At 44.2% G+C, this 12764-nt stretch overlaps 1 protein-coding gene across 2 annotated transcripts in view; it reads right to left on the reverse strand.

The window, feature by feature from the left end:
* Positions 1–12764, reverse strand: part of LOC144607648 (KAT8 regulatory NSL complex subunit 1-like) — a 96320-nt gene that overhangs the window by 74580 nt on the left and 8976 nt on the right. For both annotated transcript variants that reach the window (XM_078424624.1, XM_078424623.1), the window contains exon 2: positions 10240–10355. The gene's annotated coding sequence lies outside the window, so the exon portion shown is untranslated. The remainder of the gene's footprint in view (positions 1–10239; positions 10356–12764) is intronic.

Consider the following 12764-nt stretch of genomic DNA (forward strand, 5'->3'; position numbering starts at 1 on the left):
CTTGTACTTTATATTGTTTTAAAACATACAGGCATTTGGATTTGCATTGATTTTACTTAAACACTTTTTCACGCCTCTTTGCTTTCCTTATTTCTCCTTTAATTTAACTCCAACACTTTCTGTGCTCTGAGGTATGAGTGTGCAATGTTCATTTTTGCTGAGTCACATTTCCACTAGGTGGTTGCCTTGTTCAAGGAGATTTGTGTACACGCTTTGGCTATGAGAACTTACATAAAATCTAATCTCAAGAGAAAAAATGTGGGGCACTGGAGTTAATCCCAAATTCATACTAACCTTTCAACTCACTCACCACCAACCAACCCTCGCTTATTTCTAGCCAAGGTCATCAGACAATGTCAGCAACAGTTTATCATGCTTTGTTACTTTTGACCACGCCAAAGTGCTGTCCTGTGCGGTCTCCATCATAATAATATTACAAGGTACAGTAAAATATCAAACTCCATCGGACCTTGGTGCCAGACTAGAGATTTCCTGCATTATTGGATGTTACTCCTAATAGGTCATGTCATAAGGGATAAGAGTAGATTTAGACCATTAGGCCCATCAAGTCTGCCATTCAATCATGGCTGATCTATTGAAGATAGACACAAAAAGCTGGAGTAACTCTGGGTGACAGACAGCATCTCTGGAGGGAAGGAATGGGTGACGTTTCGGGTCGAGACCCTTCTTCAGATCTATCTCTCCCTCCTAACCCCGTTCTCCTGCCTTCTCCCCATAACCTCTGACACCTGTACTAATCAAAAATCTACCTGTCTCTGCCTTAAAATTATACACTGACTTGGCCTCTACAGCCTTCTGTGGCAAAGAATTTCACAGATTCACCACCCTCAGACGAAATAAATTTCTCCTCATCTCCTTCCTAAAATAACATCCTTTAATTCTGAGGTTATGACCTCTAGTCCTACACTCTCCCGCTAGTGGATACATCCTCTCCATATCCACTCTATGCAAGCCTTTCACTATTCTGTATGTTTCACTGAGGTCCCCCCTCATTCTTCTAAACTCCAGCGAGTACAGGCCCAGTGCCGCCAAACGCTCATCATAGGTTAACCTACTTATTCCTGGGATCATTCTTGTAAACATCCTCTGGACCCTCTCCAGAGCTAGCACATTCCTTCCTCAGATTTAGTGCCCAAAATTGCTCACAATATTCCAAATGTTGCCTTACCAGCGCATTTAGAGCCTCAGCTTTACATCCCTGTTTTTGTATATAAGCCCTCTTGAAATAAATGCTTGAAATAAATAATAATAATCCAACAGAATTTTATTTATGGATTACACAATGGTATAATACATTTTCCAGTGAACCCAGTGTGTTTAAAGGGATAGGGAAATATATAAGCACTCTGGACTCTCGTTTTATCTGGAACAATTGTATCTGACCCCAGGTGTGCCTGACCACACACAACCACCCTCTCCAGCTGCATGTGTGGTCAAGCCTGGAGCTGAGCTCACACTATGGATTCTCAGCACAAACTCTGAATTAATGAGTGAGCCAGATGCAAACCATCAGAACCTCCGAACAATGGGATGCCATATTATCAGAGTTTTATTGTATTGGCAGCACAGAGTGGTGGTGAGCAATTATAAAAAAATTGCACTAGTATTCTTTAGCTGTTGGTCTCAAACTCATTGGTTACCTCAACATGCCACATTTAAAAGTTCATAAGTCATAGGAGCAAAATTAGGCCATTCAGCCCATTAAGTTTACTCCCCAGTTCAACCATGGCTGATCTATCTTTCCCTCTCAACCCCATTCTCCTGCCTTCTCCCATAACCCTTTGCACCAGTTATATAGTATGACTATGCCTCTATGAGAGAGAAAAAATTTAAAGGAGATTTTCAGGTCAACGTTTTGTTTTTTTTACAGACTGAATGATGGAATCATATTGAGAATCTCCAGGAATGCTTTCCATTGCTCTGGGACTGATTTAACTTCAAGAAAACATTTCCAGTACACTTATGCACAATCACTTCTCAGTTTAGTAAAATTGATCTTAGCCCAATTGCAACATCAACTCCTATCTTACATTTGTTGTTTTCCAAAATGACACTAACTGAATTATGATCACTGCCACTAACCTACTCTAGCATTCATAGTCCAGCACCTCCTCCATTTCATTCCATAAAACTAAATCTAGAATTGCTGAAATAGAGACAAAGACCAAGCACAATATTCTTTAAGAGGATAACTGCAGATGCTGGTACAAATCGAAGATATTTATTCACAAAATGCTGGAGTAACTCAGCAGGTCAGGCAGCATCTCGGGAGAGAAGGAATGGGTGACGTTTCTGGTCGAGACCCTTCTTCAGACTATATTCTTTACACACAATATTCTTTACAAGGATTGAGGGAAAGAAGACAATGGGAGGAGTTTCAGCATTCAGAAACAAAACAGATAACATTCATTCACTATTCAGGAACAACTAGACACTCCACTGGGACTTTTGAAGTCCCATTTAATGCAGTGATGATGAACAAGTCTCTTTACTCGGTACATTGGAACAGAATTATTGCCAGTTGTTCAGGAGGAATGGCAAGACAATACAATTTTGACTATGACAAACTAATGATTTTCCAGAGAAATAAAAAATGGAAAGCTTACATTACAAATTATGAAGAGCTTTTTCCTCCCTGATGAAAAGAACAACAAGTTGGCACTTTTCCCAGCCAAGGTCTTGTTCAAAGCAGCACCACATGTTTGTGACATAATTTTTCCATGCAAATGTTCCTCAATAACATGCATCTTTAACATATCGAAACACCCCAAGGTATCTTTCAATCTGAGGGTGTGGTAAATGGAATGAACTGCTTGAGGTAGTTGATGCAGATATAATAACAACATTTGAATGACACTTGGACAGGCATATGGATACGAAAGGTTTAGAGGGATATGGACTAAATTCAGGCAAACGGGAATAGCTTAGATGGGGCATCTTGATGACATGGACGAATTGGTTTGAAGGGTTTGCTTCCGTGCTGTACGACCATCACTCTATTATCAAAGTCAATTTGATATCCAAGCATAAAAGGATGCATTAAAGCAGAGGAAAGACAGTCAATAATTCATATTATGTCTTTATGTGGACAGAGAAAAACAGAAGCCTTGACAATAAATTACTAAGGTTTGGACAACAGAATTAATGCCTTCAATCATGGACAACAGAATGTGGTGAGAGCACAAGACGCTAGAAGTGAAGCGACTCAGTCGATTAAGGAGTCAGTGAGTATATTCAAGACAGATAACAATAGATTTTTGTATATTAGGGAAATTGAAGGATATGGTTTTGTAGCATTTCTGTGGATGCAGAGCAGGCACAAGGGGCCAAATTGCATCCTCCTCCTTCTGCTTAGTTTCGTAGCCGCCTCAGACCACACACAGGTTAAAATTGAACAAATAACTAATTTTAGAACACAAATGCCATAACCATCACATTCTCCACAGGAAGATTTGTGTTCTGATCTCACTGACTCTTAACAGCATGCAATTCTGTTCACAATCCAGGCGTAATAATACCATGCGTAAGCAACTCAGGTTCACAAAACAGAAATCAGCTCCAACCATGAGATAATGATTCTGAATGTCAAAGATAACTACATTTCACAAATAGGTTTCATACATTGTCCCTTATCGGCTCTTCCAGCTGTTGACATAGTAGTTTAACAGCAATGGATGGTGAACTGACACTCAGACTGAATGGTCAAAGCTATGTCAACAAAAAGTAGACCTCTATTAGAAGGAAGTTGTTGTAATAACACTGCAATCAAAGAGCAAGGTGTTTGAGAGCAACCAGATTCCCGGTGCAGGGCACTGTTGTGGAAATGCCTGCTGTGAAAGTCACCACCATTTACTTGTGCCTCAGTGAGAGTGTGCCCATTTACGTTTCCCAGTAAAATATCAGCAGCTTTGTCAACAAACAATCCACTGAATGTGGTGTGCAGCTCCAAAAGAGGAAAGCGTATATACCTGTTCGTGATCTCAAACCTGCCCAGACCAACTGACTGGAATTTTTGTAGACATCTTCAACCTCTCATTAGAGGTTTACGGTCTGAGGATTCCACCTGCTTTAAAAGGGCATCAATAATACCAATGCCCAAGAGGAGTAAGGCGACATGCATCAATGACTACCAACCAGTGGCACAAACGTCTGTGGTGATGAAATGCTATGGAAGATCAGTTCTATTAAATCCTACCTCAGCAAGAACCTGGACCCACTACAATTTGCCTACTACTATAATAGATCAACAAAGGATGCAATCTCGCTGGCTCCCCACACTGTACTGGGCTACTTGGAGAATAAAAACATACATCATTGTTCATAAGACTACAACTCAGCTTTCAACATCATCATCCTCACCAAACTTGTTACCCAAGCTCAGGGAACTGAGTTTCTGCACATCCCTTTACAACTGGATCTTCAAATGCTTCAGCAACAGAACACAATCGGTACGAATTGGCATAACACTTCCTCCTCGAAAACCATCAGCACTGGGGCACCTTAATGCTGTGTGCTTAGCCCTCCTGCTCTACTCACTCTACCCATGACTTTGTAACTGGACACAGATCCAACACCATCTTTAAATTCACCGACAACACCACAGTTGTTGGATGAATTACTGATAATGTCAGGGTATAGGAGGAAGATTGATCGTCTGATTGAATGGTGCCAGCATAACAACCTTGATCGCAACATTAGTAAAACCAAGGAACTGATTGTGGACTTTAGAAGAGGAAAGCCACGGATCCACAAAACTGTCTTCATGGTGGAGAGAGTCAACAACTTCAAGTTCCTGGGTGTGCATATCTCTGATGATCTGTCCTGGACCCAACACATTAATGCAATCATAAAGAAAGCCCATTAATGCCTCTAATTAGAAGATTGATTAAATTTGGTATGTCGACAAATATTCTCTTTAGCTTCTACAGGTTTACTGTATAGAGTATCATGGGTTGCATCATGTAGTGTAAGAAAATAACTGCAGATGCTGGCACAAATCGAAGGTATTTATTTCACAAAATGCTGGAGTAACTCAGCGGGTCAGGCAGCATCTCATGAGAGAAGGAATGGGTGACGTTTTGGGTCGAGACCCTTCTTCAGACTGATGGGTTGCATCATGGTCTGGTTCGAAAGCTCAGGAACAAAAGGGATTACAAAAATTGGTGGATATCACCCAGTCCATCATGGGTACTGACATCCCCACCATTGAAGGGATCAACAAGAGGCATGGCCTCAAAAAGGCAGCCAGCATCATCCAGGACCCACATTGACCACACTCTCATTTCACTCCTGTCATCAGGAAGAAGGTATAGGAGCCTGAAGACTGCGACATCCAGGTTCAGGAACAACTTCTTCCCAGCAACCATCATGCCATTGAACACTACAAACTCCGACTAAACCAAACTACAAACTGTCTTGGTTGTATTAGGGTCTTTGGGCTGTTTTGTTGTGCACTGCACTATGTTGGATTTATTATTTATTGAAATTTTGTTTGTTTATTATGTTATCTGTTGATTACTGTGTTTACAAACCTATTGTGCTGCTGCAAATAAGAATTTCATTGTTAGGTTTCAATACATATGACAATTAAACACGATTGGATCTTGAACTGCAAGATAGCTGCAATGTCCCAAAGTGCATCAACTCCCACAATCCCAAAGCTATATTCCTCATATGTGGAAATGGTCAGAAAAGAGAGAATCATAGAAAAGTATAGAAGTTGGGAGGTAATGTTGCAGTTGTATAATACGATGGTGAGACTGCATTTAGAGTATTGTGTGCAGTTCTGGGCACCATGTTTTAGGAAATATAGTGTCAAGCTGGAAAGGGTACAGAGAAGATTTACAAGGATGTGGCTAGGATTAGAGGGTGAGCAGGCTGGGACTATTACTTAGAGCACAGGAGAATGAGGAGTGATCTAATAGAGGTGTATAAAAACATGAGAGGAATAGATCGGTTAGATGCCCAGAGTTGCCCAGAGTAAGTGAATCGAGGACCAGAGAACAGAGGTTTAAGGTGAAGGAGAAAAGATTTAATAGGAATCTGAGGGGTAACATTTTCACACAAGGGTGGTGGGTGTATGGAATAAGCTGCCAGAGGAGGTAGTCAAGGCTAGGACTATCCCAACATTTAGGAAACAGTTAGACAGGTACATGGGTAGGACAGTTTTGGAGGGATATGGACCAAACGCAGGCAGGTGGGACTAGTGTAGCTGGGACATGTTGTGGGCAAGTTGGGCTGAAGGGCCTGTTTCCACGCTGCATTACTCTATGACTCTAAAAAAAGCCAAGTTCAATCTTTTTCTTGTCCAGTAACACATTGATGGCACAGTGGTCATGTTACTGGACTAACGTTCCAGAGTTAAGACAGGTACAATAACAACATTAAAAATATATTTGAACAGGTAAATGTATAGTAAATGTTTAGAGGGATATGGTCCAAACATGGGAAAATGGGACTAGCTTACATGGTGCATCTCGGGCATCATATATGAGTTGGGCCGAAGGACCTATTCTGTGCTCTAAGAATATGTCTCTAGGCCCAAGTTCAAATTCCCTCATAGCAATTTAAATTCAATTAATAATTTGGAATTTGAAGAGAACTATAATTAGACTTGATAATGTTGACTACCAGGTTGGTTTTTGAGGCATCTGGTTTACTGAAACATGCAAGCACCCAGGGTCCATCAAGTGGCAAGAAATCAGAACTGCACTGCAAAATATCTCAGTCAGGTGGAAATATAAAGCACTTAATAACATGTGTCATAAAATGCACCTTTCTGCCAAACTGTCATTACACATCACATCACTGTGACAACCTCCCAATTTCATGCTCACTAGCTTCCGACATAATATTGAGATTGTACTCCAATCCTCTTAAGGGAAACACCCATTTGCTTTGGATCAAGATGTTGATAATCAATTTTTTTCGGCATCTGCAATTCCTTGTTTCCACATGTTGAGAATCAAACTAGATTGGTAGCGGTTGTGTACAGTACCCCAAACATTAGTGATGATGTAGTGGGTGGCATTAAATCAGAAATTAACATCCATGGAGTAAGGGTACAATTGTAATTTACTGCATATATATTGAGCAAACCAAATGAGCATTGGTAATTAGAAGAAATTCCTTGAGTGCATTTGTGATGGTCTTTGGACTAAAACGTCGAGGATTCAATGAGAGTTCAACCATAAATTGGATGGCAACCCTATTCTGCTTTTTGTGCAATGAGGAAGGGTAAATTAATAATCTTGCCTTGTAGGGTTGCTGGATGAAAAGCAATAACATATTGAATTTCTCATTAAAATGGAGTGTGAGAACACTGATTCTGACATGGGATCCAGAATCAAAACGAAGGAAACTTTGAAGGTTTGCAGTGCAAGTTGGCTATAATGGATGGAGGAAAATAATGGATTTGTGGCGGCTCCCAAGGGTCGGTCGACAGTGAGACCCACGGAGGCCGTGTCAATTGACCGCCTGAAGCCGGCCCACTTAGACATCGACCAACCGGTGCGGGTGGCCCAGCCTCGGCCACGAGGTCGCCCCCCTTTGCGGGTCCCACCGCCTGTCCCTCCATCTGTGCCTCCGCCGGCCCCTCTGTCGACCGATTACCGTACGCGGTCCGGTCGGGTTGTGCGACCACCAGTGCGTTTCGTGCCTCCGGATCTGGGGGGGGGGTACTGTGGCGGCTCCCAAGGGTCGGGCCATACTACTACCGACCCCTCGGCACGGGAATGGACCAGTCCCGGGAGGCGGTCCTGGACTCAGGTATATAAGGACAAGGTTTGGGCGCCAAGCCATTCCGGCAGACTAGACCCGTCTGAGACCCACGATACAATAAAATATACCTTCCCGAAATACCTGGCTCCTTGCCTTTATCGACGCGCGACAGATTAATAATTTATGCCAGCTGCTCAGAAAAGGACAGGAAGGCCCTTCAGAGGGTCATCACGACGGCCCAGAAGATCATCGGCTGCTCACTGCCCTCCCTGGAGCACCTGTTCAGCCTACGCTGCATCAGTAGAGCAGGCAAAATAATAAAAGATCCATCCCACCCCGGCCACCGTCTGTTTGTTCATCTGCCCTCTGGTCGACGTTTCAGGTCGATCAAATCCCGAACAAACAGACTTAAGAACAGTTTTTACCCCAGGGCCATACGAGAACTGAACACTACTTTCTGCACTAGGCAACACTGTTAAAACTTTTGTACTTAATATAATTGTATTTATTTGTTTTTGCATTTATTGCATATATGTTTTTACGCACCGTCAGGATTGGCTATTTTTTAATTTTGTTGTACGCGTTGCAATGACAATAAATGAATATTATTATTATTATTATTATTATCAGCAAGATCTAACATTTAAAGAGCGCATGGGTGAATTGCATTTGTTTATTCCCGTTCAGTGCAAAAATAAAACAGAACATGAAAAATTGAAAAACAAACCCTGCAATACTGGGAATCTGAAAGAACAACAGAATGCTGAAAATACTCAGCAAGTGAGGCAACATTTGGGAAGCAAGGACAGGGTTAATGTTTCAGGTCTGAGACCTGTCATTTGAACTGGGAAACAAAAAAACAAGTTTGTTTCCCGTTTCAGAGAAGGCGAGATAGGGAGGGATGGAACAAAAGAAATGTCTGTGAAAGGCAGTGACCAAATGGGATAGGTAGGTAATTAGAAGCAGATTTTGCTTTTTTGTTTGTGTAGTTTTTCTCTCACATTCTGGACACAAAAACACGAAGACTGATTATTATCAAATTGGCAATAGATTGAGAAAAGGGGAAGCTGAAACAGGATTTGAATGTCCTTGTGCACCAGTCACAGAAAGTAATAGGATGATGTTAGATTGATTAAGTTAGCAGCTTATGCTTTTTTTGTTTGTATTTCTTGTTCTTTATAGCAGGGCTAAATGGTACATACCAACCAGGCCAGTTTTTACTAGTGGAGACAGAAAAAACTGTAGTACCACCATTCCAAATTTCCCAGTCTGAAGAAGGGTCTCAACCCGAAACGCCACCCATTCCTTCTCTCCAGAGATGTTACCTGTCCCGCTGAGTTACTCCAGCATTTTGTGCCAACCTTCGATTTAAACCAGCAACTGCAGTTCTTTCCTACACATTCCATATTTCCCTGTACTTGCATCTAACTTCCTCTCACACATGCTCATCAACTCCCCATTGATTATTTGTGCCATTAATCTACACACAGGGGTAATTTACACAGGTTGATCACCTACCAGCATGACTTTGGGATCGGCGCAGAGGAAACTCAAAAGTCACAGGGAGAGTGTGTAAACTCCGCACAGATAGTACCAGGGAAGAACCCAAGTTCCTGGACTGTGGGGCAACACAAATTATATCCCACTAGGTCACCCTTCTCCAAGGAACCCATGAATTTCTACAAATCACTTATGCAACCTACTGCAGCACCAGAACACTTATCAACAGTACAAATGCTATCCTCTGTGATTGTGATAAATATCAACCTGTCCTTTGATATACTTGACCATCACATCATCCATTAATGTCATTCAGACAGGAGAGACCATACATGCCCAGTTTTATGTTCTATCCAATCTGTAGCCAGAGGCTCATTCTCAGTGCCTTCCCTTTCGCTTAACATTAATCTTGTGTCCAAAGAGGACCCAGCACATTGTCCTTTCTGCTGCTCATCTGAAACAGGCTTCCACATGCACAGTTAGTTCTATCTCACCACCATGTCTATAAATTGCTGGATTCATCATCCAAATTCTATCATTGAGCAAGAGAATCTTTATCCAACCAAATGTCAAGAAAGTGGACTCTTGAATCCTTGCAACAAATCCACTTCAAAATCACTTGTTCTATCCCTTGCAACTAAATTAAGATGAAGCAGTCCAGTGAGAAGGAAAAACAAACGGTTGGAGAAACTCAGCCGATCAGACAGCATCTGTAGAGGGAAAAGGACATGTTACTTTTCCGGTCTGAACCCTTCTTCAGACTCTAGCAGTTCTTAAGTCAGTTTGTTTTTCCTCAAAATTCATACATCTGCAGTCTCTTGTGTCTCCATTGAACCAGTCTTACACCCTCACTTGATGTCATACTTGCCCATCACACTTCATATGCTACTGAAACTTTCATCACATTCTGTGACGTGCTATATTTCATTCTGTAATTGAGGTCAACTGAGATTTTGCTGCTAATGCATTTGGTTAAAAAAGCACAGTGGCACAGCTTACCTCCACTGCTTGCATATGACCATCCATTGTTGCTGCACCACAGCAGTTCAGACACCAGATGATCCACTGCACACAATCACAAAAAAGATTGCTACTTCCAAGTTTTCCTTCAGTCCCTGGGAGAAAGGACAGAATCACATTAAGACTGGCCGTTTTTAAACTAGGTGCACACGAGTTACAACCTAAACCCAATTAACCTGTCACCACTCTAGTGCCAATCATTTTCACCGTGCTACAAAACATACAATGTGAAATGCCGTTCAGTTCTATTCTGTTGTCACATTGTTGAACGGCTAAGGAAGAATGGACAGATGGCACCAAGTAAGGTTGTCCACTTCAGTAATGTTTGAGGCTTGCTCTCCTACAGGGTCATGGAACACAAAATTATTCCCTGGCTTTGAAGGAGGCCGGAAAATGGTAGTGGGACTCAAATAGAGTTTCCTTGGTTCCATTGGAAATGAGCCCTTCAAGGCACTGCTTATGAATGTCAAATGTCAGATCACTCAAAAGCTGTTCTGCAAACATGAAGCCATTTACACTGAACCATCACCGACTGGGAAGCATCACTGGAGCATTGGTAGCAAGATATGGTTCACATGAAAAGACATGGTATCGCAGGAGCATCTCTCTTACCTTTTCACTCTCCCTTTCCTCCTCCTCCCCAATCCACATTTCCAGACTCTATCCCAGCCCCTTTGCTCTCTCTCCAACACCCACACCCTTCCCATCACGACCTGCCTCACTCCTCCTTCCTCTTCCCAAAACCCTTTCTCTCCACAACCTGGCCTCCCTTCACCTTTCCCTCCCTCATTTGCCTCTCCTTCCCTGCATCCTCCACCCTCCTTGCCCCCTTGTCCTCACTTCTTCCCCTGTGACCTCCAATTTCATTCCCTCATCCCTCTCCCTCTTCTGTCCCTACAACCCTAACTATTCCCTCCCCTCCTGTTCCCCCTCAGCCTACCATCCCCCTCACCCCCTACGCATCCCATCCCATCCCATCTTCCCGTCTTCCTCCATACCTTTCCAGTGTTCCTCCCAACACTGCACCTCTTCTTCTCCCATCTCCCGCTCCATCACTCCTCCCATATCTACCCCCATACTGCACACACCTCTGCCATCCAATCCTCCCTTTCTGAAATGTTCACTCCTCTTCTACCATTCCCACGTATTTTTCCCTTCCCCTTCAACACACCCTCTCCTCTACTCCCTCCTCTTACCACACACCCCATCTCCCCTTCCCTAAATCTCTTCCTCACCCTTCTCTTCAACCTAGCACCTATCCTTCCCCACTCCTCTATTCCCTCCTACTAACTTCCCTCTACCATGCACATTCCTCTATCCCCCCCATTTCCTTCCTTCCCCTCTCCCTCCTACTTCTCTTTCCTCACCCCTGCCTCACTTCCCTTTCCTCACCCCTGCCTCACTTCCCTTTCCTCACCCCTGCCTCACTTCCCTTTCCTCACCCCTGCCCCATCCCCCTCATCCCTCCCACCATTATTACACACTCTCTCCTCTACCCCTTTTCCCTCCTCTCCCCTGCCCCCATTCCCCCAACCTTTGCTTTTTCCTTCACGCTCTCCTCCTTCGCCCTCTTCCCCACTCCCTCCACTATTCTCTCCACCTTCCCCCACCCTTTACTCCTTTCCTTGCCACCCTCTTCTCTTCCCTTCGCCTCGCCTACTCCCTTCTCCTTCCACCCATACTCTACCCCCAGCCTCATCCCCCAACCGCTCTCCCTATTTCCAACTTCTCCTTCCCCCTCTCCTTCATCCTCACCCCTCTCTCTGCCACAAACATCTCATCGCCCCCACCCTCCTTGTTCCCCATTATCAAGCCTCGTCTCCCACCTTCCCCACGTCTTCCTCTCCAGCAACTGCCCATCCAACCCTCCTCCCCTCCATGCTCTCCCCATCTTCCACCTCCCTCTTCCCCTTCCCCTTCCACATTTCCACCCACTATCCCTTCCACCCCTCGCCCCCCACCCTCTTCCCCATTTCCACCCACTACCTCTTGCACCCCTCTCCCCCCTTCCCATCCCTTCCTTCCAGCCACCCCTTCTACTCCTCCCACCCTCACCCACCTCCCCAACCCTCTCCCACTTCTCCGTTCCATCCTCCTACCCTACCCCACCCACCTTCCCCATCCTCCCACAACCCCCCACTTCCACCTCCCTCCCCCTCTAATACCCACAACCTCTCCCACTTTGCCCCCACCCTCTCCCACTTCGCCCCCACCCTCTCCCATTTCTCCCCATCCCGTCCCATTTCTCCCCATCCCCTGTCCCACTTCCTCCCTACTCACCCTCTCTCACGCTTCCCTACCATCCATTTCACCTTTCTTCCCTTCTCCCATTCTAACCTATTCCCCCCCCCCTCCCACTTTTACTCCCCCCACCTCTCGTACCCTTATCTTCATCCCCACCTCACTCTCTCCCCCTTCGTTTCCCACCCCTCAACCGCCTTCTCCCCCCTCCCCTCCCTTACTCCTCCGTCCATTCCCCCCTCTCCCACTGCTGATCAGCGCCG

Source organism: Rhinoraja longicauda, chromosome 29 (assembly GCF_053455715.1).
Source record: "Rhinoraja longicauda isolate Sanriku21f chromosome 29, sRhiLon1.1, whole genome shotgun sequence".
NCBI lineage: Eukaryota > Metazoa > Chordata > Chondrichthyes > Rajiformes > Arhynchobatidae > Rhinoraja > Rhinoraja longicauda.